The 26,551-nt window shown below is 37.2% G+C and overlaps 1 protein-coding gene across 1 annotated transcript in view; it reads left to right on the top strand.

Moving 5' to 3' along the window:
• Stpg2 (sperm tail PG-rich repeat containing 2) overlaps window positions 1-26,551 on the top strand; it is a 1,012,587-nt gene that overhangs the window by 527,464 nt on the left and 458,572 nt on the right. Inside the window, exon 15 of the mRNA XM_050121746.1 lies at window positions 4,853-4,936. The gene's annotated coding sequence lies outside the window, so the exon portion shown is untranslated. The remainder of the gene's footprint in view (window positions 1-4,852; window positions 4,937-26,551) is intronic.

The following is a 26,551-nucleotide window of genomic DNA, read 5'->3' as shown; positions in this document are numbered from 1 at the left end:
TTCTCAAAGTAAACAAAATTCTTCCTTCAGGCCAGCTGAACCCTGTCTAGTGTGCATATAATTAGCCATGTGCATTTTCTGAATCCTATTATGTTTAATTACAAATCCATTTCTTTCTTTCTCTTTCTCCTTTCAAGCAAACAAACAAAAAAAAAAGCAGTAGTTTCCAGGAAAATATACTTGTCTTAAAGTCTCAAGCCACTGTTGGCTATTTTTGTACACGCCAACGTGAAGATTACATTCTATTGAATGTGAGATGAAATGATTTTCTTTCTTCCCATTATCACATAATTTACCTTGAGTGAAAGAGTTGTCATCAGCACATCTGGTTGCTAGACAGAACAATGAGACATTTATAATGAATAATGTTGCGTAATGAAGCATTCCAGGTACATGAAAAGTGAATCTCCAAAGAGACCAGGGCTGTCATTTTTGTTTGGTTCTGAAGATGAACACCTGTGATCTCACGTTTCCCTTTGATAGTTACCTTCATAAAATTAACAGCGATTCAGATTTGAAGTCTAATCCACATTCAATTTGAATAAGTAAAAAGACTGTTCTTCTCTAGGTCAATATCTAGTATTTTGAGGGCCTGAGATACTTTTACACATGAAAAGGGAGGTATTAGGAAAGTGATATCCATTTGGCAACAAGATTCTCTCTAAATATGCAAATGCCTGTGACTAAAGGATACATGTGAATTACCGCTAATATGTTATCATGTCCTAGTAGAATTAGACACTTTCTTTTAATGTGGAAGAATATTGATAAAATGCTGTTTGCATTTTAAAAGTGATACTTCATGTAGGATTTCATGTAAAATATAAGTGTATGCTAATTCTCTCCGTATAGTGAAACACACTTTCTATTGATAATTTTTTTAAATGTGAACACTCAATTAATCCTAACTAATTAATAAGTAAATTCAAATCAGTGTGGTATCTGGTATCAGTGTGGTATCTTGAGAAATTAAAATAATTGCAAAGAAACAACTCACTGAAAAGCCTGGATTTGATTTGCACAGAACCATGTATGGTCACTTACTAGCAGCTCAGCATAGCGATTGTAAGTCCTGGGTCTATGTCCTGCATGCCTGCATTTTAATATTTTCTTCTCATTTGTTTTGAGAACCACTTCAGGTGCTTAAGCTCTTCAGGGTCACAGTTTGTCCATTCCCAAAAGAGAAATCATTATAATTTCCACACAATGAGCCTTGGTTAGAACTCAGTTTGTTAACATACATATCCAGTGTTTCTGAACAATGGCCAGCACATGAAAGCAGCCACTATGTGGAAGTCATCACGATTATGTTAGGTTTCATGAACATAGTCCTAAAACGTGCCTCCTTGATATAATGAATATTTTGTGCTTAAAGGGATCTGGGAACTCACAGAAGCAGGAATTCTCTGGTCATAAAACTAAAGAAAGCCATTCTCAGACTCTTGCCACCCTTTCTTACAGGAGACTCTTCATGTGCACATGTTCTGTGCTATACCCAGATTGAACCATGTCACCTGGGTGATTATAAAGTCCTTGCCAAGTGTCTCCAGTTTTCAGTACTGAATTACACCATTTGAATCCAGGCATGAGCTCCTTGCTTGGCTACAATACATAGTGCTGTAGCCATGTGCACACAGTCCTGAAATAATGTGCACACAAGCAATAACATGGACTTAGTAGGTAATATTCGCATATTTGTGCCATCTCCCGCCACTTACAAATAATAGCCAGGGGAGAAAACAGTATGAATTTGAAGGGGTCATGGGAGAAGTTGGAGGAAGGTAACTTTGGAGGAGCTGGATAAAGAGATGGGATGTGATATAATTATATTTTAATTAAAATATTTAAAAACTTTTAAAATAGAGCACTAGGTATAATTCCTAAAGTATTGATGAACAAGAAAGGGGGTGCTTTTACTGCAAAAAGTGTATGCATATTTATCCAGGAAAGACTCGGTATCACACATGTATGCCTCTGTCCCCAGGACAGTCTCAGTATCACATGTAAAGGCAGGCACATTTCTGACAGACAGTTTGAAACAGTATGTGTTATAAAACATGGGGAACGAGAATGTCTCTGATTTGAGAATTTAGTACCTCCATAGCAAAGATTATATGAAGGCATCCAAATATTACATATAAAGTAGATTCGGATAATTGGCTCTAGCTCCTCAAAAGATGTTATCTGAAATAAAATGAATTTGGAGGAGCAGTTTCCCTTCCCTTGCAGGAAAAGGTGACTGATCTAAAAAAGTAGCTGCTCATTGGCTGTCGTTGGAATCTTTAAATCTGTTTTGTATAAATTCATTTGCTTTTTTCCTAACTAGTCTGTAATGGACACTAGTCTACCCTTGCTTATAGATATTTATGCCATAAGCCTTTAAGCACAAAGGAGAATTTATTTTCATTTTCATCCATCATTATCCTCTCAAGTGATATAGTATGAGATAAACAGACTGAGATGCTTTTTATTATAAGTAATTTAATATGTGAATAAGGAAACCTAACCAGCATCCTGCTCCTAAACCATGCTGTACGTTTGCTGTCTGATGGACTCTATCCCTCTAGAAACATGAACATTAAATAAACATCTCATTTCTTAACTTGCTTTGGTCCTGATAGTTTACCTTAGTAACAGAAAACAGCAAAAAACTTGGAATAGGAGGGATATAGTTATAATGAGTCTGACTCTGTTAATTTTTGGAGGAATGTGGAAGGCATTGGAATTTTGGGATAGAAAGCTATTGGATGATGTAAGCAGAGATAATGGGTTATTCTGGTAGTATCTAGGAAGACAGTGGTACTGAAAGTCATGTGCTGGCATAAAGTTTTGGAGGAGAAATGGACTCTATAATCAACTTGGCTAGATATTTTTAGTAATATTTTGGTATAGAATATGGATATATTCTGCCATAATCTTAATAACTTCCTGGAGGCTAACTTAAAACACAATGGAAATAGTTTATTTGATAGAAAATTTCAAGAAAGCATAACATAAAGACAATGTCACAATTATTACCGATTACTTCTATGCAGGACTCGAATAGAAAAGGAAAAAGAAAGAAATGAAAAATGTACAGCTGAGAGAGGACAAGAGCACTAAAAAGCTAAGTGTTCCAGCACAGGCTTGTGCCTAAAAGGAGGCAGTGATTGTTAAAGAGAAGTGGCTGAGGTCAAGCAACACGCAGGAGGTTCAGAGTCTGTGAGACAAGATCCTGAGAGGCCACTGCATGGGCTTGTAAGGGTGAAGCCTGGGTTGTAGTTGAGCCTCCCAGATGCTAAACATTCCAGAGCTGTGTCATCTGCCTAGGAGAGGTGCATCCAGGGTGTGCTGGTCAGTGTTCATCATTTGATGCAAAAATCACCATACTTAGGAAGATGGAATTCTAAAACACATGTTTGTGGAGTATATCAGTTCATTGAGGGGTATATCATTCTTGAGGAAGCCAGAGGTAACAAACCAGCAGACAGTATCCCTTCGTGGCCCTATCTGCTTCAGTTTTTGTTTTGTCCCTATCTTGATTTACTGGCTTAACTTTCCCTGGTAATGGACTGACTGTAACCTGCAAAGTAAATAAACCATTTCCCCCACAAGCTGCTTTTGATTGTGTGTTTTCTCACAGCAACAGAAAGAAAACTTGCCATATTTCAGGAAACAACGTTAGAAGGACAGACATTCAAGCCCTTGAAACTGAAAGTCTGAATGCGGAGCTGTAGGCTTTGTTTTTGGCCCCACTGGGTTTCAGTCCTGTTTTGATCCAATCTGTCCTTACTACGGCCCCATTCCTCATTTTTGGAATGGTATGAAGGTTTGCAATGTATATTCTGGGCCATAGCATGGAAATGCTGTGCTTGTGCATTTTTTGTAATGGAGTTGAAATTAAGAGTTTGCCTTGAGACTTAGAAGTGACTTTGAACTTTTGAAGGCTGTTCAGACAGTTGAGGACTGAGTAGTTTTGAAGTTGGCCTAAGGGATTTTGCCTCATGAGATGGTATAAGGCAATTGGCTCCAGGGATAGAATGCAGTAGTTTGGAAGAGAAATATACTCAATTTATTCATGAATTTTAGCACTTTGTCCCAGTAGGTGACGTTGTTTGTGGAAATGATGTAACAGTTGGTGCAGCCTTGCTGGAGGAAGCTTGTCATTGAGTCAATTTTGAGGCTTGGAACTTTGTCCCACTTCAGAATCTATCTGCTTCCTGTTCCCAGATGATATATGATTAGACAAACTTTCTTATGCTACCCTAATATTTTCCAGCCATGATGGACTCTATCCCTTTGGAATTCTTAAGTCAAAATATACTTTTTTTCCTGCATTGCCTTTTGTCATATAGTTTATCTAAGCAACAGAAAAGTGGCTAATGCATTTCCCCTGATAACTATAGAGTAAGATGAGATTTTTGAAAACAATAAACACTCTGTCTGTAGGAGACATTGAGGAATCAATCTGAAATTGCCTTGGAAACGTCTGTCTACTGTCCAGCTTTCATAGTGCTTGAAGGTACAATGTAGGTTTCTCAGGGAGAAAAGGCATCAATTGCCTTTCCCAAAGTGGATCTTGATGCCAGGTCTGTCAGGTACAATGTGCACACTAGTGAAATAGTGGCATTGATTTAAAAATGGTTCACATTTCCTCGAGAAGTATTTCTTTGGATAACCCGTTAATGTTTATATTGAAAAAGCTAGGTGGTGGTGGCACACACCTTTATTTCCAGCACTCAGGAGGCAGAGGCAGGTGGATGGTCTACAGAGATAGTTCCAGGACTGTCTCCAAAGCTACAGAGAAACCCTGTCTTGGAAAACCAAAAAAGAAAAAGGTGTAGCAGTCTAATTTCATTTCCTTTTATTACAGCATACCCTTAAAGAATTACTGATGGTTCCTCTGTTAACTTCATCAAGACCTACAAAGTAAGATGGTGGAAGAACAAAGCATCATGTAGGTGGCTAAGAAGCTTTTCTGACTGTGCTGTCTGTTATAAGGGTCCTGGAGAAACACTCAGTGCAAGGTGGAAAACTGAAGAGGGGAGAGCTTTGCTATTCTCTGTTCTCTTTAACTACAGGAGACACATTCCTCCAGGTTAACAGTTCTAGGCACTGGAAATCTATGATGTCTTCCTATGGAAATATTTACTGCCATATTTAGCATAAAGAATTAAATAATAGCCCTACAATTGGTGCAGAATTAAATAATTTATATAGAATTAAATAATAGTTTTACAATTAATGTGTGCTACTAACTGTATCTAGGGAGTTAGGGAATAAGTTGCCTGTTTGGTCCCCGTATTATCCAGAGTCCACGGGTCACACAGCAATCAGAAGGCTGTCCCAGCTAGGCCTTGCTAGTGATATAATGGAGGCCTGGTGTGTTTCCATGGTGACGTTACATCCAGATCAGAAGAACCTGCTCTCTACTCACAATCTCCTGGTTTCCATCATTAGGTTTAACTGGCATCAGACACTGCTCTCCCAGCTTCTTTTATTATTTGGGGAAAGCACAAGATCTCAGAGAAAAACTAGATAAAAAGCATCAGCTATCTATTAAGATACCCCAAGTTAGGAAAACAATAATTATTGTCTAAAGCTGATAAAGACCTTGTTTATTTTATTAAATATGTTTTATTTATCACCAATATTCATTCTGTTTTCCAGAGAAAACTATATATGCCATTGAAATTGCTCAGGGATTAGTATTTTATCCTAATTGAGCACCACAAGGTGTTTGTGTTGTGCCAAACATTAGACACAGTTGCCCTTCAGTGGCCTCAATTGTGGTAGATGCTTACTATTACTCTCCAAGACTAATCATGTCTCATGCCAGAAAGCAAAAGAGAATCCACCAATGCATTGAATTTTGGACTCTGTTTTAAGAATCAGTGTGTGAAGTTCCAACACTAGGTCCACGTTTTTATGCAACAATTCAGTTGTCTCGGCTTTGTGAGTGTCCCACCTTCCCATGGTAACCTTGTCAGAAGAACCTGCTGATGGACAAGTACTCTAGCAACCAACTCCTATTTCTTTGCACTGTGTGTGCATGCGTGTGCATGCATGCATGGGTACGTGTGTTTGGGTTGGTTTGGTACGTTGTGCACAAGTGTGTGCAGGTGTACAGGTGGATCAGAAGTTAACTCTGGTTGTTGTTCCTCAGTTGATGTCCACCTAGATTTTGTGAATCAGGGTCTCTCATGTTCCTGAAGCTCATTAAATGTGCTAACCTGCTCACCAGTGAGCCCTAAGGATCAACCTGGCTCTGCATCACCAACTCTGGAATTGCAAGCACCTGCCCCCCATGCTTGGATTTCATTACAGAGTTTCCTGGAGTAAAATTCAAGTTCTTATGCTTCAACTATTTTTCTCTCTCTCTCTCTCTCTCTCTCTCTCTCTCTCTCTCTCTCTCTCTCTCTCTCTCTCCTGAAAGCTTGGCCTTTAGCTTAGGTTTGTTTTCAACTAGCACTTTTTAAAATTGTTTTTATTGGTCAATACATTTTTGTCCACTTCCCTCTCTTCCTTACCTCTTCCTCTCTATCCTCTCCCATGCCCTCCCGTGCTCGCAATATACTCAGATCTGGTCTTTTTCTCCTTCCTATGTAGATCCATGTATGTTTCTCTTAGGGTCCTCTTTGTTGTTTAGGTTCTCTAGGATTGTGAATTGTAGGATTTTTTTTTTTGCTTTATGTCTAAAAGCCACTTATGACGAAAAACGTATTATGTTTGTCTTTCTGGACCTGGTTTACCTCACACAATATGTTTTTTTTTTCAAGATCCATCCATTTGCCTACAATCTCTCCATCCAGTTTCCAGTTTCTACTGCAATCTACAATGAGATTGTCCTGTCTCCCTAGACCTCAAACATGTTTTAGTTTAGCTGATAGGAGATGTTTCATTCAAACAAAAATATATATGTATATATATATATATATGTATCCAAAGGAATTACTCTTAAAGCAATATGAACAATTCTAAAATCATTTCCTATATGAATATTTCCAAGGTCAAGAAAGATGGAATGTGCCATATATTTTGTTATTATATTTTAATTTTGTTAATTTTGTACTTGATTACAGTATTTATATAATTTCCACTTCTCTTTCTTCCCCATCCATTCAATGTTCCCATTAGTGCCTCTCAAATATATTCTCTTTATTATTATTATTACATATGAGAGAGAGAAATCTGAATTAATTCAGCTTTTCTCATATCCAGGTTGTCATGCCAACTGTATTGTCTTTATTCAGATCTTGTTTAGATGCCATGTTATTGGGATTTCATGGATACAGATTCTCTATAATGTCTATAAGACACTATATAGTAGAAGAGATACTGGGTCAGTGGCTCCTAATACCTTTTCATCCATCTTCTATAATACTTTCTAAGTCATAGATGTAGCAGGTGTATGTTTTAGATGTCTCATCTGATATTGAATACGCAGAGTCAGCTATTTTTTGCATTTGGACCAGTTGTGGAGTTCTGTGATAATTCCCATCTCCATCTGCTTTACGAAGAAGCTTCTTTGATGTGAGTTCAGATTTGTCTCTGTAGGTATAGGGTTAAGAATTTAGAATGAAATGCCAAATTGTACTTGTTAGGGAACTGGCAGCAATAAGTTTTCCTTATATTATGAAATACATGATCTCTCCAGCCAGTTTCTAGGACCAGGTGTGAATTTCCTCCTATTCAGTGGGGCGCAAGTCTAATTAGACAGCTGTTGGTTCCATTAAGATCAAAGAGCCAATGCTGTACCACAAGGGTATCTTGCCATGCTGCATCTTGTGGTTTACAAGTATTACAGCTGGGTAGGTCCATTGATTTCTCTCCCTTGATAGTTTGCATAACTCCTTCAAATAATATTAGAACTGGTCCCCGTGCAGGACATTCTAATTGTAGTCCTCCAAATCTTATATTCAGAATGTGTTGTCCTCAGCAATAGAGTCCTACCGTCAAGGTAGGACTACCTTGTGACAAGACAAGGCAAAAGCAATAGCTTATACTGTGTACAGATCTGCTGATCTTCCTTGACTATCACTCCAAACATGATGTTTTCCCATGTTTGCCAATGTGAATTTTGTTAGAAAATATTTTAACCACACTGGAAAAAAAAATGCATGATTGCCCGTCCTTACGTTTATAAGTGTGTTTTGAAGTCAACATAAAATAATGTTTCCCCAAGACTTTTCAAACCTCCATAATACAAATATGCCAGTAATATAAGACAAAGATCTTTGGATTATCATTGAGAAAAATCATTCAGAAAAATAGTTTTGAATAACACAAAACTTCAAGACCACTCTGAAAAAGTTGTCAAATATAATACTAATTATTCCTTATTAATTGTGGTCTAGATTTGAGGCTATGTAAACAAAGCTTGAAACTTCGTCTCTTACCATATGAAAATGTTGGTTTTGTTAGGCTTATGTGTGTGTATGTGCGTGTGTGTGTGTGTGCATGCGTGCGTGTGTGTGTGTTGGGGAGGGGTTATAAGAAGTATGTCTATTAAACTCTGTAGCATTCCAACCAACTTCTTGCAATAAAGGAGATTTAGAAAGGTCAAAATTTGCCTTTCTTTCTTCTTTATGAGCAAAACAAGAGACAAAGAGGATGTGGTAGTGGCAGAGGAAGCTGGGGAAGAAAAGGGAAGGACAACAAGAACAGGAGGAAGGTGTCTTAGTTACTCTTCTATTGCTGTGAAGAGATACCATGACCAAGGCAACCCAACCAAAACAAAACAAAACAAAAACCATTTAGCTAAGAACTTGCATACAGTTTCAGAGGATTAGCTCGTGTTCATTGATGGCAGGTAGCAGATAGGCATGATGCTGAAGAAGTATTTGAAAGCATTACATCCTGATATTCTTGCGGCAAGCAAGAGTGGGAGGGGAAGTCTTGGCATGAGCTTTTGAAACATTAAATCCCACTCCCAGTGACATATCTCCTCCAAGAAGGCCATACCCTTAATCCTTCCTAATAAATTCCACTAACTGGCAACTAAACATGCAGATATATGAGCCGAGAGGGACCATTCTAAATCAAACCCACCACAGAGGGAGAAGGAGACAAGCTTACTCAGAATTTGACTTGTGGGCTTTGAAGATATCAGTATATTGATGGGTGATAGCTAGATTTTCAGTGTTGCCTGGAAAGTCAAACTCCAGTACATAAGTTAAGGATGTGACAAGAAAGGTGAGAGGTATGAGGGAAAATAATCTGATAGAAAAGGTAAGAAACCAAAAGAACAAACTAATACTATTTTAGACTTGGGATGTTCGAATGGTTCTTTCTTCTAAAAGTAGATTCTGTTCTGTAAACTTTGAGTTCCTTTGTCATTTACTGAAGTCGTATAAATGATTTAGTTGTTTTCACCTTAACTTGTGAAATAAACATGCCAGGATAAATGGGTATAAATTACCTGGTAATTACATATAAGGCAAAATATGAACATCATTATATAATTTCTAGTTCTATGAAGTCACATGATTAAAGATACAGAAAGAAACCTGCAATTCTGATTCACATTTCAGAGTATGGTGTAAAACAAAACAAACAAACAAAAATACCTGAGTGGAGTCTGGGGACAAAGCATAGACTTTGGCTCCAGTGCTACTACCAACATTCAGTTGTCAATGGGTAGAGTGAAATCACTATAGCTCATTTCTTTTTACTGATAATTAGGGAAAAGCTTACTGATTTTACGTGTTCTATATTTTAAGTTAATTTGGGGTTGAATCAAATACCAATTGTTTGTGCATAAGTGTCTTTAATTTGTTTTGTAGAGTTCTTCAGGCACTAGCAGCTATGAATATGAAATAAGTGGGATAAGATTTTTTTCTTACCTACTTACCAGGTTTTCACTGAATACATAAATACATCTCCAACCTGAACATAATTATCACTGATGAGGGACAAGGGAGTTTAATTTCTAAATAATCACACTTGGGAAGTAGAGTCTTGTTTTTTTGACATTAACAGGATCTTAATTCTATATGAAAAGCCGACAGCACAGGTTTAATCTTGTATAGGTGTTATTACTGAGAAGGAATCTACTTTTGCATTTGATAGAAAATATGATTGTGTTCTGATGAGAGTGACATTTAAAATTGGTTTCCTAGACCTGATGTGCCCATAGAAGCTTCTCAGATGGAAGAAGGCACAGACATCAGAGAATCTCAGACATTTTTGTTTCTGACTAAACTTTCCTACTGATATCTGCTTCTTAATATATTGCTTCTGGTCCCTCAAAAAGAAGTCATGTTGCAAAATGGCAAATGGAAACATTGTGCAACAATGCATCTTCTAAAAGGAACACCTTTCATTCCATAGATTCTTGAGGACTATGTACTTTTTTTCTTGGGGGATTAAAGGAAATGAAATTTTGGCGTTCTGATTCTTTTAATAGGCTGGATATTACAAGATTCCTATTCCTCACCTTACTTCTTTCAACATCAGTCAGGGGCTCACTCACTGTTGCAAATACCAAGGCATGTTTTCTAAGCAAAAACAAAGAGAAAAACTGAGAATCTGATACCCTCTGTATGTCGCAAGTCTTTGGTGTTTTAAAAACTGCCCATTGCCCGATGACCATGTCCTTCTTTCTAATCAAAACAAGAGGCACAGCTTCAAAGATAAAACTATGGCAAGTGGCATCTATGATTTTATAACATTCAATTTTATAATGTTCATAATTTAGAACCTGTAAGTCATACATCCAAGGAATAAATCATGGTCTAGAAATAAAAGCTATTTTTATTAGATAACTTATGTTACAAAGAAAGAAATACAACATGACAGATTAATTTAATTTGTCAAAGTGGACAACATTTTGGATTCTTGTCTTTGTCTGTGGTGATTGTTTGCTTCCTTCCCTAGTCCTGGTTGTTTTCTTTTCTGAGGCAGGGCTTGGGTGTAGAAACTATATGTATTTATCAATTTGGGCATTGTTGGAAAACATTTTTCCTGTTAAATTTCTGTGGGACTTCATCCAAAACACAATGGAAAATATTAAACTTCACAGATTTTTGGGCAATAGTAAGAAAATTTTTCTAAGTGTAGTTTACAAAACATGCGAAGATTTTCTTTCTTTTTCCAACATAATATTTTTATTGATCATTTAGGAATACACTCATTTCCCAGTGCTCCTAGGTCCATCCCCATTATAACCCCTCCAAAAAACAAGAAAAGAAATAAACAAAACAAAACAAGTCCAAGTTGCATTGCCCATATAATCACTGTAGCAAGGTCACATCCTTGGGAGTGGGGGAGAAAGAAAACAGATGAAAATAGCCTCATCAATTGTTATAGGGATGTTGATGTGTAGCCATCCACAAAAGATTTTTGTTCTTGTTAACTTTGATAATAGTATCCTTGTAATTTTAACTTAGGCAGTATGGTGGTTTCTATACTAATGGCTCTTATAGGCTCATTTACTTGAGTGTTTGGTCATTAGAGAGTGAAGCAACTTGACAGGGATTAGGAGGTGTGGCCTTTTTGGAGTAGGCGTGGATTTGTTGGAGGAAGTGTGTCACTAGGTGTGAGCTTTGGGGTTTCCGAAGCTCAAGCCAGGCCCAGCTTGTTCTTTGTTTCTGGTGATTCAGATGTAGAACCATTGGATTCCTTTCCAGCATCAGCATCATGTCTGCCTGTGTGCAACCATGCTTCTTACCATGACAATAATGTACTCAATCTGAACTGTAAGCCAGCCCAGTTAAATGTTTTCCTTTAGAAGAGTTGCCATGGTCATGACTCTTCATAGCAATGGAAACCACAACTAAGACAGGCAGGAAGTCAGTTACATTGCAGAACTGTTCTTACCAAGGTAAATGACATAGGTAACAAAAATCAGAGGGATGTTATAATAGCTCAATAACATTGTCTTTCACCAAACAGTGGGAATCAAAATGGAAAATGAGTCTGACCACCGAGAGAGAAAAAAAGTCACTATTACTCTTTGTAAAGCAAGACAGAGAGAATTATAAAGAAATGAGGGTTTCCCTGCAGGAACTCTAAAGTGAGTTAATATAAAGGACAAACTGAACGGATATTCTTATAAATGTGTGGGCTCCCTTTATTAGAAATGCCTAGGCAACAGAGGGACAGCAGTCTGAGGGGATTCTGTGCTGGGTGGGAACTAAACTTGTGAGCTCTAAGTCCTGTTTCATACTGAGAATCTGTATGTGGGAACCACATAATGAAGACATCAAGAATGAGACTGAGGGACCAGGGATGCTTTAACCTACAACTTTCTTTCAAACTACTTCTTTCTGGGTCTTGGAGGGGCACCCTTGTTTTACAGCCTAGATGTAGCTTTGACTATGATTTCTACCTTTATCTATACAGTTCTAGCCAATTTTATAACTTCTGATGTATACTATTACTGTGGTCATTTAAGAACAATTGATGACCATGTATTCAGCACACTCATACATGTTCCCTGGAAGGGCAGAGCCAAGGAGCATTTGAGAAGGCTGAACGTGGCGTGAAGAATATGGATGACATTTGGTTTGTGGCAGAAAGGAAAGCAGGGCAGATTATTCCCAGTTCACTTGAATTTTACCTGATGATTTACAAAGAATGTAAATTAGGAGACACTCACAGGAGGTACACTTAATGACATCTTAAGCATTGTGGAATTTACGACGAGGCACGGAAAGCTTGTGCACTCAACCATTGGAAGCAGATGCTGCAATAATTCTACTTAATACTTAGAAGCAGAGGAAAGCATATTGTTTTTCATACAAATGTTTATGAAACATTAATAAGAGTAAAATGTATCATTCGATGCTGAGCACATAATCTGAAATCCTTTCCTATAAATATTAGTAAAGGACACATTTTTGTTCTCAACATAAACTGACGCTGAGTCTAGATCCTAGGATTTTATAATGATCTTCTTTCTCTCAAAATATATGTAAGTAATATAAGACAAACTGACCTAGGGGTGTAGTCTCTTTTACTATAACTTCTATGTGAGCCCATAAAGGGGTTTCTTGGACTAGGTTCATGAAATATACTCTGTACCATAGCTCAGTGAAAGTCTTAGAAGTCGGAATTTTGCTTTTGTTCTGGCCTGTAACTAGCATGTTTGGAAGGAATAATGAGCTTAATTAAGTTTGGGAAAGTACAGTTTCTAAATGATCTGGTAATACTTGATATTTATAATATAAAATATTTCTAAAGTGCATTTTCCATCTCTGCCAGAAATGTTGGCTCAGTAATTTGCAGTGACCAATTAGGTGTATGGGAGGGGGTAGAATGTTTGAGAAAAATCTCTCCATTCCAACATCACAGTAAATTTGATTTACTGTTCAAAATGCCACTGTTCTTCCTTGCTAACTACAGTGGCGGGGCTCTTAGGCACACTGTTTTATTTCTGGCAGTATCTTTTCTATTTGCACCATGTATTAAGTTTCTTTTAATGACTCTTACTAGCGAATGTCACTAGCCGCTCTTTTAATGGAGGAACTGTTTTAGAGAAACAGGATACTGTAGCTGTGATTCTTTTTTCAGTTAAAATGATCCTAATTGCTAATCACTCCTCAACATCATGGCACTGTCTGCTCTTAGCTTCCTGGCTTTGGCCAAAAATGTCAAGATTATAAAATGAATCATTTTTGTAGCTTTATTTGTATAAGTACTTAAACACGAGATAATTTTCACATGACGTACTTTGCCTTCTAAAGCAACAGAGTAAAAGCATCAGGCAAAATGTGAGCCTTGAAGGAAGTGAAAAGGGCTTTATGTTCCAAAGAAGAGCCTGCAGCAACTAGGTTGAGAAAGGACAGAGTAAATATGCTTAAGATCTATGTGCTTCTAATGGTAATACTGACTTTGTCTCGTCACACCACTTCAAGAAGTCTATCCATCCAGTGTGGACACAGTGTGATTGCTTATGTATACGGGTTTTGGGAAATCGGGTTATATTCTAATGATATTGAAACTTTCTAGGATATCAGTCTTGTCCAGTGTTTACAGATGCTGCCACCTGAGTCTGTGTGTGTGTGTGTGTGTTTCAGATTCCCAAAGAGAGCTAATGGCGCGAAATAGCCAACTCTAAATAGAATGTTGTCGCGTATTCGAAAGTGTTGCCATATGTAGAATTTTTCAAAGCTGCTCTTTACCCAGGCTCATTCTGATAAATGACAGAAATTATGAGACAGTCTGGTGAAATTTTTCTTTTTATCTGTTACTGTATATCTTATGAATTTTATGAACTTCTTTGTCATGTTGGGAGCTTTTTGATGAATTTCTTCTTACTTGGCCTAAAATATCACTGATTTGCCACTCAGCTGTAAGAATACAGCACCCAAACTAATGCCATCGCTGGTATTCAGGTAGACATGTGTCCTTACTGGAGTAAGTTAGGATGCTTTCAATTTACTTAGAGACTAATAGACATTTTAAAATAAAGACACTAATATAAAATGTAATCTTTGTGCTTGAACTTTCTCAGCACCACAAGCATTTTTTTTACACTAGGAAGAGAAAGGACAGGAAGTAATGAATACAATCCACAGCCTGTTGGAAGAAGAGATGCATGATTTAGACAAACTTTCAAGTAGAATTATCACAGTCATGCTGAAGATGCGTGCTGTACTCTAACATAAAACTCTAACTTAAAAGTCTCACACTTTTAAGGGCATACATTTCAATCATGAGTTGCTACTGGAACACACTCAGGAAAGGGAGGTATATTGCTGAGGTTTAAGCCCTAAGCCAGACTCCATTTATTCACCTATACTTAGCTATATGACTCTGCTAGTCACATAATATTGCTCTTCTTTTCTATGATCAGTGTTCTTATTTATGATCTAATGTGAGAATACCTCCTGCCATTTAGTCCCTGTAGCCCCATCCTTCCCAGGAGTATCTTTTGTCTATTGTTTTTGGTTGGAATGTGGCAGAGACCAGAAGGGCAATGTAACGAAAAAATTTACTGTTTCACTAGAATTAATATTCTCCACATATTCATTTAGAGAGCTAAGAGAAAGTGATTAAGGAGGTTAAATTCAAAGTCATGCAAGACATGAAAAAGTTGATGCTGGAACAAGATTCTGAAGCCAAGGCTCTTATTCACTTAGGATCTGAGGTAACAGCCCAGATGCCTAGTGGAGATTAAGCCCTGGGGAGACTTTCATGCCGACTTCTATAACTGCCAGGTGCCTACTGAGAGGAATCAAATATCCTCAGGTCTTTATAGCACATTTTTGCAAAGAGATTATAAAAAAGTTTGTCTAAGCAATTAATTTATTGAAAATGTAAATATTTTTCAAAAACGATTTTATCTAGATAATTTTGAAATATGAAGCTGAGAAAAATTCTGATCAAATACTTGTCTAAGAGTTTATCTTCAGTGAAAACTTACCTTTCTTTTGACATTTGGCATATGGGTAGGAGTTTCAAAGGGAATGATCTGGGGGTGATGAAGGAATAAATGATTCTAAGGAAAAGGCTTGAGGTAACGTCAAACTGAGATTATAGATGAGTGTCCTTACAATGTTCTCCAGGAGATATTTGACATGCTCTCATAAATATTGTCTTTGCCTCTCTGAATGAAGTTCAAGTCTTGAAGCTTGGGGGCCCCATAAAGTGTCGGGAATACTAACATTGTATTCCCAAAACCTTTTGAACAGCCATTACTTAATATTTGATAAGCATTGAAATAAATGAAAGAATGAATCCTAATCCCTACATATTGTATGTTCAACACTTTTTCTTAATGAAGAGCTGTCCCCAAAATCATGAGTAGAAGGTATAATCATAAAACTCATGGAATTCAGTTTAATTATTTAGAATTTGTATTATATTATTCAGAATTTTATGTGTGTAAGGGTATTGTAACACACATGGAAGTTAGTTTTGTAAGCGTATCTTCTGCACAGTGGGATTACTGGTGTTCACTTTGTGTCATTTCATTGAACAACATGCACAGCATGCATTTGTTAACAGGTATAACACTGTGGACACTCTGGGGCTAGTACTTTACCTCGGAGACTTGAGACAAAAGCTTCTGGATGCTGTTTAAACATACGGATGGCTAACAGCAATAAAGATGACATAAACAGATCAGAAGCCCCTGAGTGCTAATATTGCAGCAGCAGACGCAATGTGGTCATTAATTGTGAATAGGTGCTGATGTCTTAAACACTGAACCAGCTCACAGATGCTTAAATTCCGTAACACATTTGCATCACAACTAAACAAATGTATAAAATTAAAACCATGAAATACTGTTTTACACTGATGAATTTAAATTCAAGAATTCAAGAGTATTTATTAGAAGTACATTATTTTTTCAAAACCAGCCAGGGTAGAGACTTCTGACTCTGCGTATGAATACAATAGACTCATCTCTCCTTATTAATACCAATAACCACAGCTAACACCTTGTAATGAATGTGTTTAAGTCAGACATAAGAAAGCATTACAAGATAGAGAAGATTGAACCATCAGAACAAAACAAAGTGGTAAAGGGCTTTTCTTTTGTTTACTTTGCCTAAGACTGTAATGGAGAAGTCAGAACATGGAAACATCAAAGAGGAAAAACAAACAAGGGATATTTAGGGGGAATAAAGTCTATTTACTGAATTCAAGGAACGAAAAATGATCCATTTTTAATAACAGAAATTTCAGAAATATAACTCTCATATCCACCCAAACACCATAGTGAAAGGCTGTGCCCCAGTTTCAGAAAATGCTGAGTAGAAAGCAGGAGCCTGCATGGGAACATTCTAGGCCATCTGTATGTGGGTGACTATTGTATGGCTTGGTCTCCTAGTAAGGCTTATAGCGTGAGAGCATGACCTCTCCCTGCCACTTAGCTGGCTTTGGGTAACCTTTCTGGATTACCTGGCCCCACCTCGACATACAAAAAACAAACTTGGTCCTCCCTCAACTTGATGTTCCATGCTTCATGCAAGCCCCTAGGAAGTCTGTCCCTTTCTGAATGGAGGGATGAAGGATAGGATGGAGATGGTGGTAGACGGGAAATAGGACATACTGGAGAAGAGGAGGTAGGGAAAAACGGTTGGTATGTAATTGGAATGAAAAAAAGTTATCTAAGAAAAAAAAAAAAAGAACTGATTCCCTCCTTAAGAATTCCCCCGTGTCTCATCAGACCCGCTGATGATGGCAGTGAGGTGAGTCTGGCTGTTCCTGCACAGCATGGTTGGCCAGAGGATGTGGGTGGTACATGCGGTGCCAGAGGGCAGCTGCAGATGTTCGCGTGTAGCTGGGGGTGAGAGTGTGTGGCAGTGGCAGCAGGAGTAAAAGCTGGAAGGGGTGTTGAGATGGCTAGCTTAGCTGGCATGGCAGTAGCCCAAGGAGGGGGTCTGGGAGAAGCTGGAAACCCACAGTGAGAGCAGCCAGTCCCCTGGAAGGCAGACACAGGGGAACATGTGAAAAAAGCCTGTTCGGTGGAAAGTGAGGGCACGGAGCCACCTGAAAAACAACCTTACTATATGGCACCACTTGGGGCCTCAGTGCCTGTGGAGTCTGGCGTCAAGGAAGGGCAGAAGTTCAAGGATGCTGGAGAGAGGCTGCAACAGGAAGCCCCCAGGCTCACACAGAGGACTTTGTGGGAGGGAGGGAAAGGACAGGCACGGCATGGCTCCCAAAGCCGCAAAGGCACCAAGAAGCACCTACCTCATGGTCTGGTGCCCTGAGTTGTATGCCAGATGAAACATTTATCTAATTATCATTTATCAATAAAAACGCAGGAGTCAGATATCGAGGAGGACCTAAATGATCAGAAAAGTGGCAGAGGAGCCAACAGTTACCCTCTGTTGTTTCCCTATCTAAACCGGCCCAGACTCTCTATAACCCCCAACCTACTTACTTTCTGTGTCTCTCTATCTGTCCCAGTCCTCCAAAAACTCTATGGCTAATTTAGGTCAGCTAGCTAGTAATTAGCTCCACTCTCTGACTCAAAGCAAACTTTATTGTCAGTCTCTGCAGCATCAGAATGTGATCAAAATATCCTACAACAGTTAGAACTTATGTGATTGTATGTCTCTCTGTATGTGTGTGTGTGTGTGGGGGTATGTGTGCAGTGTCTAGACGTGTGTCTATGTATCCATATGTGTCTGTGTGTGTGCCTCTGTGTATGTGTGCATGTGTCTTTGCCTATGAGCTTGTGTGTGTGTCTGGATGTGTGTATCTGTATGCAATATGTGTTATTCTATGTGCTTGTGTCTGTGTTTGTGGTTCTGCGTGTGCTTGTGTGTATTTCTCTTTTTTGTGTGAGTGTGTTTATTTGGACGTTATGTACAAGAGAGGTGTAAAGTGTATATGGTTGAGAGTCATAAAAACTTAAATCATTAATCTAAGAAAATGTTTTGAGGTTTAAAAAAATTAGTTTTTGGTTGGTAATACAAGTTAGGATAGAAAAAGATTTAAAACTTTGGAGTTAACAAGGTAGAATAGATAATGGAGTATTTTCTCAGAATTTGCCAAATGCAATTTGATTAGACATTGTGAATGCAAATCTTAGATGATAATTGTTCCTATTGTAATAGGTTTATTGTGCTACAGTTAAACACAGTAAAAGTTATAGTCAGATTTAAATCTTTCCCTTTTTTATTTAGACAAAAGTGGGAAATTTTGTGGGATATTTTGATCATATTCTGACATTTCAGAGACTGGCAATAAAGTTGTCTTTTAATCGGAGGGCAGAGCTAGCTATTAGCTTACCAAATTAGCCATAGAGTTTTTGGAGGACTGAGCACAGATAGAGAGATACTAAGGAAGTAGTAGGTCAGGACTTATAGGATCTTGGCCTTTTGGGGACCAAGGAATGAGAGAGGGGGGTCAGTAGTTGCTTCTCTGACACTTCTCTGATCATTCGGGTTCTCACTCTGATATCTGTCTCCCAAGATTTTATTGATAAAGAATAAGGAGATAAACACTTTGTCCAATGTACAAAATCAACAAAGAAGTTTTAAAAATTCAATTATATAATATAAAGATCTGATGTTTTTTGCCCTAGGGATTTAAGAGAGAGAAAAAATGAGTGTGGGTGAAAGTGACTCGGCAAAAATAGTTCAATATTTGGCAAAAGATGCATTTGCAACCACTCAAAAAACTAATGAACATCAAATAGCATAAACTCAAAGATAATGACATTAAACATCTCATCATTAAATTTCTGAAAAAATGAAGAAAACATGTATGCTTTGTTTGGTATAGCAATATCACAATGGATAAATTTTTAAACTAATTTTAAATACACAACAAAATTTACCACTATGATTCTCTTTATGTGTACTGTTCCTCAGTACTAAATTTACATTGTCTTGACAGCAATAATCAATATGCATATTATTTTATACTTACAAAGCCAAGACTCTCTCTACCCATTGAATACTTTTCTTGAATTTTCATCTTCCTTGCCTGTATAGCCTGGCAGTCATGTCCACACTGGCAGATTCTCCAAGGACCATCTTTATTGAACAAAAGCATAAATACTTACATCACAGCAGTCACTGAAATTAACATCGAATATGAAAGCATTTATCTTTATTTTGTCTATTTACGAGGTAGAGATAGTTCACTTGTTAGGATCACAGGCATAACCCAATGATTCTCAGCATCATATGTGGTAAAAATAGGCAAGAAAGTAGCTTAAAACCTTAATTACTGGGCCTCTTCCTCGTGGTATCTGTCTTAATGAGTTTAAGACAGGGATCAGAACACTGTGTTTCTCAGTAACTTATAAATGCTGCTACTGTAGGTTTGCTTGGCACCACACCCTAGAGGACTCACACCTGGATCAGGAGACTACATCTTTCATGCTGATTACCCCGGTGTTTTTTGATTTCCCCCACACTCTCATTTTCTCCCTTTAATTTCCATTCCTATCTCCAAACAGCCATTTTGTATTGAAGTCATGTGGTTTTCTTTTAAAAAGTCACTAACTCCATTTAGTGCTGGCTTTATGGGTCTGTGTATAGGACCATCTGCAGAAGCATGAACAGCCTCTCAGGGACCACATCTTGAATTAAAACTCATTCTCTTTCTCCCGGCAGTCATTTTGGATTTTTCCCTTCAGTTTGGGAGGAGAGGGTTCAAGAGCCCATGTATGCTGGGATTCTCGTTGTCTTAATCTTGTGTGAGTCACACGCAAGCATTTACAGCTGCTGTGAACTCATGTGTAAATGGTGTTTTCATATTGATCAAATACTGTTTTGTTTCACTACAGACCCCAATTACCACTGGCTTTAAATGCTTTCCACTCATCTTCTGTGATGATCTGTAAACCTTGGAAACAGGGGAGTGAACTATGTAAATCATTTAGAACTGAGTACTCAACAGTATTATGCTTTGCAGGTGAACCAGCAAAACATAATTGTATTATTCGCTATCTACTGCATAAGGAAGCCTCTCTGACGAGGACTAAAATATGCCCTAATCTGGTAGTGTGGGAAGGAGTAAGGGTATCTTTTCACAAAAGAACAAGACTCAAGTCATTCAGACTTCTACCTTTGGGAGATATCCTTCAGGAAATGTGATCATGAAACCTTCACGTGATGGAAACCCACGTAAGGTAGTTTAGAAACAAAATGAGTGTGAAGAAAAAATTCTAAAGACAGTAAAAATATGGACAAATACAATAAACATCCCATTTCAGAAGTTACTAAATTTTGTTTTATAGTTGAAAAATTATACTATGTATTTACATCGTTCTCCCTATATATTTGAAGCACTTATGATTATTTTATTATAAACAAAATTGGGATGGAAGGCTAAAGGAAAGATTTTGTGGCTATAAAGCAGTTGATTTTGGTGTACATGCTGAATTGAAGTAAAAAACATAAAATTACATTCCTACATTTTGCCAATGTTAAATTTCCTAGTTTTGAGTTTTTGTTGTATATATGTAAAACATAAACACTGGAGAAAATTGCATGAGGGTGTACCAGATTTTTCTACACTATTTTCTCAAATTCCTCTAATTTTCTAGCTATTGAAATAACTTCTGCAAGATATATTTTACTGTAGTCATGTTTCTTGTATTTTAGTAAGTAAAGCTTGCCTGATGATCAGAAAGCAAAACAGCCACACTGATCAACCTTAAAGACCAGGTAGTGGTGACACACACCATTAATCCCATTAAAATTACTAGTTAGTACGCTAATAATAGCAAGTGTCCTGCATTTTTTATTTTCTTTTATTTCTAATAGGATACACACACACACACACAGATACACTAGTTTATCATAGAAACCGGGTGGTAGTGGTGCTTGCCTTTAATCCCAGCCCTTGAGAGAATATAAGATGAGAGGAGTCAGCTATGAGACAGTCTCATTCTGAGATTCCTGAGGTAGAAGTAAGAGCTAGTGGCTGGCTGTTTTGCTTTTCTGATTTTCAAGTTGAACCCCAATTTCTGTCTGGGATTTTATTAGTTGTGGTACATTTTACATTGTTTATTATTGATGCATGTATTAAAGATATATTTTACATTGTTTATTATTGGTACATGTATTGTTTGAAAAATGGATATATCCTATATCTTATTCTGCTCCAGATAATCTCTTCAACTTGAATCAAGATTTACTCATGTTTGGAACTCACAACCTGACCTGTTACAATACCTCTTTAGCATCTATTCAACATCATTTTTAAAAACACGGGAGAGTAAGGTGAAGTACAGTACCAAGCATAATTTTTAAAATGAGAGTGATAATTTACAAGGCACAAGTAAATCCACTGGACTACTTATTTCTTCACAAATATTAAGTGGGTTAACATTGCATTGTCATTCGTGTGTGTGTGTGTGTGTGTGTGTGAGAGAGAGAGAGAGAGAGAGAGAGAGAGAGAGAGAGAGAGAGAGAGAGAGAATCCTATTAGGAGTAAAAGGAACTAAGAAAATGCAGGATATGAGCATACTAACTAGTAATTTAATGGTATTATGTACTATGTATGCTACATATACCAAAATACAAATTTAAATAAAAGTGAATGAGAGTCAAAGCTAAAGGAGAGGGGGAAGTGACTGTGCACCTGTCTCTTCTGAAGTTGTTTCTCAGTTTCCCTGACAGTCTTCATTTGTAACATGTGAGGAATGTAGCAGATGGAAAATATCATGGGAAACTAAGTTTATATCCCTTTCATCCCTTGTAAAGATATAATTTGCATTGAGAAAAAATATTTTAAAACTCTGTGTGGACTGAATTTCCAAGCCATAGAATTAAAACTTGAACAGTACTTCTAAAGATTTTAATTTATATAATATATGCTCCATCCATTTTTATCTTCCCTACCAGCTTTCCAGAAATGTATAGGTACATACTTTTGCTGTAATATTTAAGCAGTTGTATAAAACTCTTTAGCATTAAGAAATAGTTCTAACCTTGTACTCGATCCAAAGGTCCCAATAATCCTGAACTCTTTCACGTTCTTTGCACAGATCATTGGGTCTGCATTCAAAGTGCTAATGAGGTCAAGTTCTCCAGGACATAAAATAATGGGCCAGTTAGCACCAACTCACCTCCAAGTGCACAGCTCACTTTCCTGAACATAGAGCTGAACTTAGGTGCTGTGCTCACCCAAAATACCTGGGAGGTTGATAGGCCACTGCAAAACCCACTGGCGGCCGAACTGATGGAGATACTTGGGCCTGCTAACCTTTAGTCATCTGCATATTGACATATACGTCCCGCATGGTGCATTTTAATGGGAAAGAATTATCTTAGCCATGTGTTGAGCAAAGCAACTCTTAAAATGACGTAACAATGTTAACATATTTGACTCAATGGACTTGTGTTTTCTTTCTCTGTCTCTTTTATTAACTTTTAGATGAAGTTAAGTCATATAAATTGTTTGAACTTCTGGTACAAAAAGTCATCCCTGACAGCTTCAACTTTGGATTTTGTAGGAGAAAAGTAGGGTATAGTAGAGGCTGTCGTGCTGAGACACGCAGGAAAGCCGCATGGAAGGGTTTTTAATGAGGCCTCCGAAGGCTGACTAGATCCCATGGATGTAATTACTTCTGAGGAGTACATGAACATCTTGGAGTGGGTGAGTGCTTTCCAAACAGACAATCAATACCAATTAGTGGGACATGAAATCAATTTAATGATTCAGTAGATCCTTGCCATCCCTTTTGAAATGAAATGACATATAATAGTGCAATCAGGAAGAAGATTAGATTATACTAGGATGGACTCAGAATAGATTGGGAAGTCTTGAAATGCGTACCAAAGTGGTGTGTGTATGTTCATGTCTGTGTTGTGTCATGAAATGCAATGCACTGCTCACTATGAGTTGTGATGTTAAAAAAGGCTTGACCTTGGGGAATGCAATGGAAGAGACTCTCCGAAACAACTTTGAACTTAATATCTGCACAAGCTGCCCCACTCAGCTAATTTTGTTTCGTGCTAGCTGAAGGGACTGGAGAAGTTAACTTGAAACATCAACCATAAATTCCCACATGTGTTTGTTTTGCTTAACTTTACTTTCCATCCTCATCTTCTTTACATAAATGAGCCTGTTTGAAGATGAACATTTGCCATCACCTCGCTGGACTACCTCTTCTCTGACAATTTGTAGCCCCCAAATTTCTTTTATTTGGTAGTTAGTTCTTCATAAATACATCCTAATTGTATAGAATATGCATTATTGTTTTCAGGATTGGGCAGCTGTGCAAGGTAGTTGTACTAGCTTCAAAAAGACTCTGCAATATAGGCATGGACAGTTATAATGTTTTGCTAAAAAATTTGTTATGGAAGGAGTCTATAAGTTCACCTGAGATATATGTTATCTCCTATTCAATTCATTAGGTATCCACCTCTATTGAATAACTGTATTCATGTTGATAGAATCTACCATTAAAGAAGGGGTATCACTTCAATAAGATCACAAAAAAAATATGATTCCTTTTAGCTGCCATATTCTCAGTATTATATTCTCAACTTCTAGAATTTCATGAAGAATGCTTTCATGTCAGAGATGTCAACAAGGATAAAAAATAACCATGACCTTGAGCAAATATCCAGCGAGAATATTGTGCCCCAGTGTCCACCAGAGCAGTTCAATAGAACTGAATGCTTCCAATTGCTACATGAACCCAGAGGAAGATCTTTTTCTAGATGAACCTTTAAAGGAGATCCCGTATCTTCCCTAAAACTTGACTGAATCAAGAGTTTTTAAGCAGAACATGGTCAATGTTACTGTCAGATTTATGATTCATAGATATTGTTGTACAAATGTCTGTCTTTAAGGAGCAAAGTTTACTGATGATTCATGATAAAACTGTTAACAATTATATATTATCAACCTCTGCTGCCTATTACAAAGGGGAGTGAGATGCTTCAAAGGGAAGAATAATTATCATTCTTGTATAACAAGACATTTAGACATAGTTTATTTCTAATGAAACAGAAGCGTTAGGCAGAATAATATTTATCTGAGAAACAGGACTCAAAGAAGCTGAAAATAAAGCCAAGAGGAAGAGCATATAAACATGAACCTCTTGATTTTGCATCCTCATTAACTCATATTGCAATCTTGCAAATGCAACTAAATATCCTGGCATGCGTAGAGAACTGAATGAACTCTATTACCAGGATGTACCTGGCAATGAAAGTATTCTGTTTTACAGATAGAAATTCAGGGTTAATGCCTTTAGTGTTAGCATTGTATCTTAATGATACCAGACAATTAGTACCTACTAATGGCATGGAAGCTATTTCCTGAAGATAAGTACAAAATCATGAAAGCTTTATAAATTGCATTCCCAGAGATTTTTATCTGTACTTATTTTGTGCTTTTGCCTCCTCCAAAGAGGAATTTTAAAATGTTAGTCTATAATGACAATTCCACAGTAACTTTTCCGTTTACTTTAAAAGAATAGGACAAAAAATTTGAAAATTCATTTTATTTTTATGTTTCAAAGACAATGTGTTTGGGAATAGATGATCCATCACATAAACGAGTAGCTTTAATTTGAAGAACATGTATTGCAATCATACATTCTTTTTTATATTTAGATAGTTATTTTGTATTAATTTAAATGTAGAGTATCAGAAGGTTTTGTGTTTATTTCACACCTTGTTGTGTGGGGTGAATGCAGTGGATGTAAAGAAGATTCTATTTGTGTGAAGTATTTAGAGTGCAGTGATGGACGGGGAAGAATGGAGACCAGGGGAGGAATGGTGAGCAGAACACGACACACCTGAAACTTTTGAAGCAGTTCTCGTGCTGCCTGTACTCTAGTGAGCTCAGAGGGCTGAGATGTGTCCTTTGTTTGAACGGTTCCATGCCATGTCTCAATCCTCTGAGATCATCTTCTTCCAGGACTGAACAGTGTCTGGATTTCTAAAGAGAGGTTTAGTGACTCTGAGCTACATTAATGCTTGATACTGATAGCAAAGCAGAAGATTTCATGATATTAACATAGATAGTGAGCTGTAAAGCTTTGCCTACAAGTTTGCTATGGTAGAAGAGTCCAAAATCACCCCCAATATACCCGAATCTTATACTATTTTTTTTTTTGCCTTAGGTGCTGTCTCTGATGAACAATTTGAATCTTATTTATAGAATAAAACAACAGTGGTAGAATATCATTTCAATCAGATTACAAAAGATTGTGATTTCTGAAGTGCTAGTACATTATCTGCAACATATTTTCAGGTTTTTGTAGTTTCTTGATGAATGGTTTTGCAACGGGAAAGTTCACATGTGTAGAAAATGAATGGGCTAGCAGTATTTTTCACATTTGCATTTAAGAATTATTTTTAAAGTTTTTTTAAATACAGAGAGCTCATAGTCTGAGTTTTGTTCATGTCTTCTTATTTCTTAATTCATCATATCTACCTTCTGTTTCCCAGTGTACTGGTTTTGCTTTCTTATTCAGTATATCAGGTGACAGATGAAGCATCATATATCTATCTATCTCTCTCTCTCTCTCTCNTATATTCGAGGAACAAAAGTCAAATCTTGTAATGTGTTCACTTGGCTTAGATTCCCATATTCTAGGAGAAGGAATCACATTGGTCCAGGTTAGGCTATATGCTCATTTGTGGTCCGTTAAGTTATGGCCCTGAAATCATATTGGCTACACTTTCTAAGAGGCCATTCAAAACTACTGAACATATTCTATTTGAAAACAAGACAACAAATCAGAAACAAAAATAATAAACTCTTTGAAGTGAGGAAAACAAAATCTATAGGTATCATTGTAGTCTGGGTAAACAACTTAAATACATCAATTCACAGGAGAAAGTAGTCAGATTCTGTGTCTAACAATGATGTCAAGTTAAAAGATGCAAATTTTGGTGAAATACATTAATAAAAACATTAGCCTCCCAAGGAATATATTGAATGAATAAAACTATTGAAGATGCATCAATATGTAACCCTCAACAAATTATTAAATATCTGTAATGCGGGTCTGTAATTCATAGAGCTCCACTTGCCTCTGTTCTCCAAGTGCTAAGATTGAAGACATGTATCATCATGCAGAGCTCATTGCTGCTACTTCTGAGTTCTATTCCAGCTTCTTTCGTGGGTGGATATTTGATATATTTTACAGAGATTTCCCAGTCTCTAAAAAAGGATGCATTTTGAT

The sequence above is a fragment of the Alexandromys fortis genome, unplaced genomic scaffold (assembly GCF_014885135.2).
Source record: "Alexandromys fortis isolate MF-2015 unplaced genomic scaffold, M_Fortis_MF-2015_v1.1 scaffold_196, whole genome shotgun sequence".
NCBI classification, from domain to species: domain Eukaryota; kingdom Metazoa; phylum Chordata; class Mammalia; order Rodentia; family Cricetidae; genus Alexandromys; species Alexandromys fortis.
The sequence above is the reverse complement of the archived record's forward strand: the minus strand, read 5'-3'. Positions and strand labels throughout refer to the sequence as shown.